Raw genomic sequence first — 7289 nt, 5'->3', positions numbered from 1 at the left:
CTGAAGAGCTGTCCCAGTGCCAGAGGAGAAGGCTGGGGGGGTACCACAGAATGCTGAACAGACTGTGAAAGCGCGGTGTACAGTATGAGGGAAAACTGTGAATTAATTCATTAAAGGCAAATAAAAGTTATGAATAGGCAACAATTCCAAGCATTGCTTTTGGAAGGGTCCTCCTGGGATCCCAGTATCCAGAGAGGCAACAAGGTCTGATGGGGACAGCATGGGGTGGGAAGCAGGGAACGTCTCCATTCTTTTATTGGCCTGGCTGTGTTGCTCTTGGGCAGGTCACTTAGCCTCTCTGTGCCTCAGCTTCCCCATCTGTACACTGGGGATAATAATACCTCCCTACCTCGCAGGGGTGTTGTGAGGATTTATTAGTTAATGTTTGTAAGTAACATTATAGTGATGTACAGTGCTAAGTATTACTAGTACATTGGATTGAGGTCTCGATTCTCCCACCTTGTGTTGGTGCTTCCTGTGTCCTGTTTCTTCTTTTTGGAGAGCGTGCTGCTGAACATGGGCAGGGCAGAATCAACTTCTGGTCTGTTTGGAGACGCGTTCCAGCAGTTTGATCACTCCTAGGAGTTAAGGCCCCTTGGCTCATGGATTTCTGAAGTTGCCAGTACTGGAAACAGAAAGTGGCAGAAAGGCCTGCAGTGTGACACACACCTGCTCCTCAGTGGCTCACGTGGAACTGCTCCCAGTTGCAGGGTAAATGCGAATGGTCTCAAGTCATGGTAGTCACTTGTAAGTGAGTGCACCCAGAGATACTTTACTTGAAACGTGGAAACTGAAACACAGAAAGTTGAACGCCGAAGCGAGTGCAGTGAGGATGCCATGTAGATGTGCCTGGAGGGGACACCTTGCAGAGGCAAACCACAGTTGTTGTCGTTCCACCTCACACACAAAGTACCGGCTCCTTTGAAGTGAGGCCATTCACTCACCACGTGTGAAAACAGGAGGAAGCATGAAGCTTGGCAGATGTTTGGCAAAGCAGTAGGAAGGCTGACAGCAAGCGAGAGCTGAGAGCAAAATGGGAGCTGAATAAGGGATGCAAATTACAAGCCAAAACCCATACTCATGGACAGAATGAGAACTAAGCCAGGAAAAAAAAAAGAAAAAAAAAATGACTAAAAGCACAGTGAAACTATTTGCAGTTCATAACAAGACCTAGTTTTAATTGGCAGGATGAACAGCAGGAAGGAGGGCAGTAAGATTAGAGGTGATTTTCCAGCTAGAGAGACCAGAAGAGGGGGAGGCTTCCTTCCTTCAGCACAGTCATTTTTTGAAGTGTCAGAAGGAGAACACAAATACATGCTGGCTGCAGCGTTTTTCCAAATACGTTTTACCCATCACAGCTGGTAAAAGTGGCTCGAACAAAATGGAAGTCTTCAGTTAAGCTAAAAAGAGGGCATGAGTGGTTTAGATTTACTTGAAGGCAAAGTGAACCCATGAATGCAGAAGATCTTCAGTGCTAGGCAGGCTCCTAGCTGTGCATCTCCATTTTGCCCTCACAGCATTTCTCCATCAGTTTCATTTGTATGAATGTTCTCTACTGCACAACTGGCCCCAAAGTAGCTGTACATTAGCACTGGTTCATATGAGAACTTCAGCTGCTCTCTTGGCATTTTATTTTATTTTATTTTTTCCTGCTTAATCCCTTGATTGCTCTCTTCCCCATTTCTTTTTCTGATAGGCAGCTGGAGAAGGGAAGGGGAGGAGTATATGCTGGACAAGGGGGAAATCCACACAGGATCCCCTGACTTTTGCTCGTTTCTGCTTGTTTATTCACCTTTGCTTCTGCACCCTGAAGGACCCTGATGTTTCTCTAGAGTTTCTGCTGAGAAACTCCACTCTCTGTGCAGCACTTGGGCTCGGGCAGCAGTTGTTTACAGAAGAGGTAGGCCAAGGTACCGCCCAGATGGGATGTTTGGGACGGTGCAGTGAATTAACAAGCTCACTGAGATTATCCATGGATTTGCACAACTAATTAGTAGGACTTTGTATCCCTGCAGGTGGCGTGAGGTGGTCCCTGGAGATTGTTTTGAGTGGATCTTCTTAAGAGTTGCTGGTTTATTCAGTGCTGCAGGCTGCACTAACATGCTAAACACCTCGATGCTGCCTCAGTGAGGGTGAAGAGAAGACAGGATGCCCTCCTGACTGCCCCATTCCTCCCATAGCTACAATTTAGGACAGGTAAATTCACAGATAGTCAATAAGAACATGAGGAGAAACCTGTGGCATGTGTGACTGTGGAGCAGCCTGTGAGGTGGGAGTCTCGTGGTGCAGGGAGGGTAAAAGCTCTGACTGCCCCAGAGACAGAGGTTCCCTCTGCCAGAGCAGGGCCTAGCTGGGCCCCAGCAGGGGCTGGGCCTGCGGCCGTCCTTTCTAGTAGTGCTAAAGGTGGGGAAGCACAAACAGAGGCTACCAGCTGCCCAGGAAATTAGCCTGTTTCCTGAGCTTCACCCACGCTCTTTTGCCTATGGAAAAAAATCTGTTGTGGTACGCGGGCAGATAAGAGGACGGGAAGTGAGGAGAGGCAGAAATGAGGCAGAATGGAAAGAAACGCAGTACATGTTTTTTTTCCTCTTCCTAGCACAACTGTACAGGAGCCAGTCACTAAATGAACTCCAAATCTTTTTTTTTTTTTTTTTTTTCCCAATTACTATTATAGGAATCCATTTAATAAACTCACCCACGCACAATTAAGGGGAAAGCAGTATTTCTGAATTCCTCACATTCACTTTGGAGTGAAGAGCACGTGCAAGGGCTGTGTCTGCCCGGTGCAGCAGGGAGGTCCGTGCCTCGATCACTACCACACACGGACCAAGTGAGGAGCTGCATTTTCTCTCTGTAGCAAAATTACTCATTATGCTGTGTGGGGAGAAGAGACCAGTGTGTAGCTGTGTGTGCTCCAGTATTCAACTGTGGAGCACAGAATGAAGCTGCACTGTGAGGTTGACCTCATAGGCCCTGCCTAGAGCCTGGATTGCCAGCCGAGCTTTATAATTAGTTGCAGCTCTGCAATAACTTTTGCAACTTTCTGTTCCTTCCAGAGGGTTCCCCTTCACTCTGCTTTGCCCCAAGGGCAGTGCGAATCCGTGCCAGGCAGCAGCTGCCTCTAGCAAAGAAGTTGGTGAGGAAACAGCCTGTAACGTAGCCAGCTGGATCGGGCAGGGGGATTAGGCAATAGCTTGATGAACGTGGCACTGGCGTTGGGGAGACAACACCAGTCCTCGTACAAATGGTACCGCCAGGTCGTCACTGACTACGAGTGCACAGGCTCTTACAGAGTCCTGCAATAATGGTGCTCACAGGAGCCCACCACACCCTGGAGAAGCAGCGGGAAATGCTCTCCAATGTCTTCTCCTTGTATGCAATTTTCTCCTGGGAGCTGACTTAACAGAAGCGTTATCTTCTTTTGAACAGCACATGAAAATTCAGTAGCTGAAATAAAGATGAGGAGCAGTGCAAGGAGAGAGGAGGAGCAACAGGGAGTAAGTACATGGCACTAGGTGCTAGCAAGTGGGCTTGGTGCTGAAAAACGGCTTGTCTTGGGGTTGGGCTGTGGGGAGTTTGCTGTCGACTCCAGGCTTTATGTAACCCTGACATCAAGCATTCCTGAAAAGCCCCAATTCTGTGTTGGGGTGCCTGCCCACCTCTTCATTAGAGGTTAGGCCTGTGTCCTGCCGGAAGGACCTGAACCCACTCTGAACGGAGGATTAAGCTCAGCAACCACTTTAGTCAGCCAAAAATCACTTTTTTTTTTTTTTTTAAACAAAACCAGTTTATTTGGATGGCTGGAGAAGCAGCAGAAATCTTGAGCTGGAATGGCATCCTGGGAAAGTCTTGGAGTGCAGAGAAAGTTCTATTCTCAGTAAGTTCTATTCTCGTTTCTTAGAAGTCTTCCCTCTGGAGCTTCTCTGTTAGAATATCCAGTCACTGACACTTCTCCAGGGTTTTCAAAGAACATATTTCCCCATGGAAATTTCTTGCATAAATCCCAAAGGTCTACTGAGTTCCAAACTGGACAATTCAATGTAAATAGCTGCAGCACCATCCTCTCTCTTTCCCAGACAGCGCTTAAACTCTGCGAAGAGAATATACAGCAAGGTGAGAAGACCAGGATGTGTGCAGCAAATATATTAAAAAAAAAAATCACCAAACACTTTTGTGTTCTCCTCAGCACTGAAATCCCACTGGTTTATACTGGAAAGGCATGTGCCACCTTCACTGCCGAGTAGCAGGGGAGAAAGAAAAGAGGTGCTGGAGCAGGTGAGGCCCAGCCACCGGCAGCTGAGGTGACTCACTAGAAAAGAGAGCAGAGCAGATGTTTGGTCACCGATTACTGCTTTAACGAGTTCCCAGTGCTGCCAAATTCCATGAGGCCACGGAGCGGCATAGAATGTAACTGCCCATTGCTGCTCCCTCCACAGGGAGAGGGAATTCAAAGGGAATTGAGTGAAAACTGGTGTGAATGAAAAGGCTCACAAAAATGGACCAGAGCAGACTCAGTTCACAGCCTGAGATCCTGTTTAGGTCAGAGAGAAGAAAGGCAGAAGTAGGAGGCTGCCAGGAAGAGAAGTCTGGAGAAGATTTTTCATGAGCCCCTCTAGATAGAGATTAGGTGGGAAAAGGAGTAAGGGAGAAAGTGAGACATACCTGGTAGCCTGGCAGTTTGCAGGCTTTACCTTCAGCGCCCAGCAGGAGTGAGGGCTCTGGCTCCAGCAGGGAGGAGGTATTTTTGGAATAGGAGGCACAGCAGGGAGTAAAACATGAAAGCAAGAGGAAACAGAGATATGGAACATGCTAAAAGGATGAAAAGATGGAGCTCATTGTTACTGTTCCCTTTGAGCCACCTGCTGGCTGCCAGGCAGGACGTGGGCTTCCATCGATGGGACCCCTCTGTATGTCCTGGAGACTCGTGAGCAAGAGCAGACAGACAGATGCTTTCCTGAGGACACAGGAAGGAGACCTGGAGGCTGGGACTGCCGGACCCCTTCCCCTGCCTTTTTCTTTTCCACCTGGCAAACAAGACAACAAGGTCCCTTGCCTGGGTGTATTTTTAAACACATGGCAGCAGCACTGGGGGGACACACATACGATCACCACTTGAAAAACCAGTGATAACTCACCTTCACTATCTGCTTTGGAGACAGTTATTTTAGGACCTGAAACAAAGCAACTGAGAAGGGTTTGTTTTTTATGTTTTCGTTTTTTTTTTTCTCTCCCTAAGGCTGATAAGGGAGTTTAATTTCCTTGATCAATTTAAGTTCCCAGCCCAACAACACAGGCTGCGGTGCCAGCTCGCCAGGGAGGGAGCTGGAGCGGGGAGGTTTTGCTGCCCAGAGAGATGCCTCTGCTTCAGCTGGGATTCATGTTTGGGTGCATCCTGAGCTTTGGTTCGGCACAAAACAATGCTGCTGCCCCCGGGATGGAGCAGGTGATGCAAGGATTTAAGTGCATTTTAAGTATATATTCAGGCTACTCAGAATGGACAAAGCTCTCCTCTGATCTTACTTATCAAGGAGAGCTGGGGGATTTACGGTTAGAAACACAGGGATTTGCACTTCTTTGAGCAAGAGTGAATTATCAGCAGCTGACCTGGTGGCCAGGTCACCCATTCCCATTCAGTGCTGGCAACCCCAAACCACACAAGCCTGGAACAGGCTCAGGAGAGAGTCACGGGCTGCAAGGACCATGGGATCAGCTCGCAGAGAAAGGCCGGTCGAGCTGCAGACTTTGCAGCCTTCCTCCACTTCACGCAGCAGCACATATTAGGTTACACCAAGTCTTTTGGCAGCAGATAAAAACGCAGCTGCTTCTTATTATCTTCTACAAGTGTCTGGTTAGAAAAGTGGCCACGCGTATGTACATGATATATTCCCTGGCTCCGGGCTGCTCCCTGGCCTCTTCCTGAGGCTGAATTAGCTCCAGCCAACGCCTGCCTAACGCACTAGCTTATCTGCGGGGCTCGGCGTCCTGCTGGCAGGCTCTGTGTTGACTCAGGGAGGGCACATACGTGCGCTCCCTGAAAGCAGCTTGGCGAGCCAAGGCGCTGACCCGTTCCGTGGGGTCCCTTTGATGGCCAGCAAGGTGTGAGCGCTGGCCAGGATGCCCGTGGAAAGCATTGGCATCCTCCAGGCAGAGCAGGTGCAGGAACCGTTTGTGGTCCAGAGAACGGTCCCTTGGACAGCTCAGTGAGATGGAGGTCCTAAAATAACCCTGGCCAGGCACTGGTCCTCACTGGTGTAATCCCACTGGCAGCTTTCTCACAGCTCCCCAGGTCTTCAGTGCTTTGCTGCTGGGACAAGGCTGTCGCCCTGACACAGAGGCACGGCCCTATTTCTAAAAGCCCTTTAAAACCTCCAAGGACTCCATACATCAACAGGCAAACTGTGAAAAGCTGAGATCTTTTTTTTTTAAGCCATCAGGATTTGAGAGATTTCTTAATGCTTGCAGCATGCAATGCTCTCTGTTGACAAAATGTCAGCCAGGCCTGGGCCTTCACTTAAGCCTAGGAAAATAGTTATCCTGTCAGTGGGTTCCCATTATGTGTCTCCAGTCCAGCAAGATGGAAAGGCTGAACAAATGAGAAACCTGCCTCAGACATCACCAAACCAATGTGAAATCTGTCACAGCAGCCCCAAACTAAGGTTTCCATCCAAACCTGGCAAGCTCAAGCTGCTGCTCAAGGGGCTTCAGTAAGGCTCTCAGCCTGAGGATTTGTCTCAGCACCAGCTTGGCAGGGCGGAGGGGCTCGCAAAGCCTGACGTCCAGTGATATCCCCACGGCCAGAATCAGCAGGAGACACCATCATATCAATTTTTCAAGGAACAAAAGTGACATTTCAACTTCAGTAACTCCCTTACTAGCTGTGGTGGACCAGCACAGCAGGGGAGCCAAGATTTACTCTGCCTTGACTGGCTTCTGGAAATGGCTCTGCTCTGAGAGAAGAAAGCGAGGCGCTGTGTGCCTGGCTCTGCAGCTTACAGGGAACTGCACGGCTTGGCCCTCGGGTCAGCGCCTGGGAAGAGGGACTGCTCTCCCTTAGGAACATCAGCTACTTATAGCAAACACAGCTTCATCACACAGCGCAGCTCCTGCCCTTTTAGACCACCCTCTGGCAAGTCGGGCATATACGAGTTCTCCAAAATGTGTAGGGTTAGTAGTGGCTGAGGAAAATGTGTTCATTTAAGAATAGCTCAGTAATCTATTGCTACTGTGTTACTCATCTTACCCAGCAAGTTCCTGTAAGCTATAGATCTGAATCCCTGGCTCTCCTGGGT

Source organism: Nothoprocta perdicaria, unplaced genomic scaffold (genome assembly GCF_003342845.1).
Source record: "Nothoprocta perdicaria isolate Ctin4 unplaced genomic scaffold, notPer1 scaffold_213, whole genome shotgun sequence".
Taxonomy (NCBI): Eukaryota; Metazoa; Chordata; class Aves; order Tinamiformes; family Tinamidae; genus Nothoprocta; species Nothoprocta perdicaria.
This window is presented reverse-complemented; position numbering follows the sequence as displayed.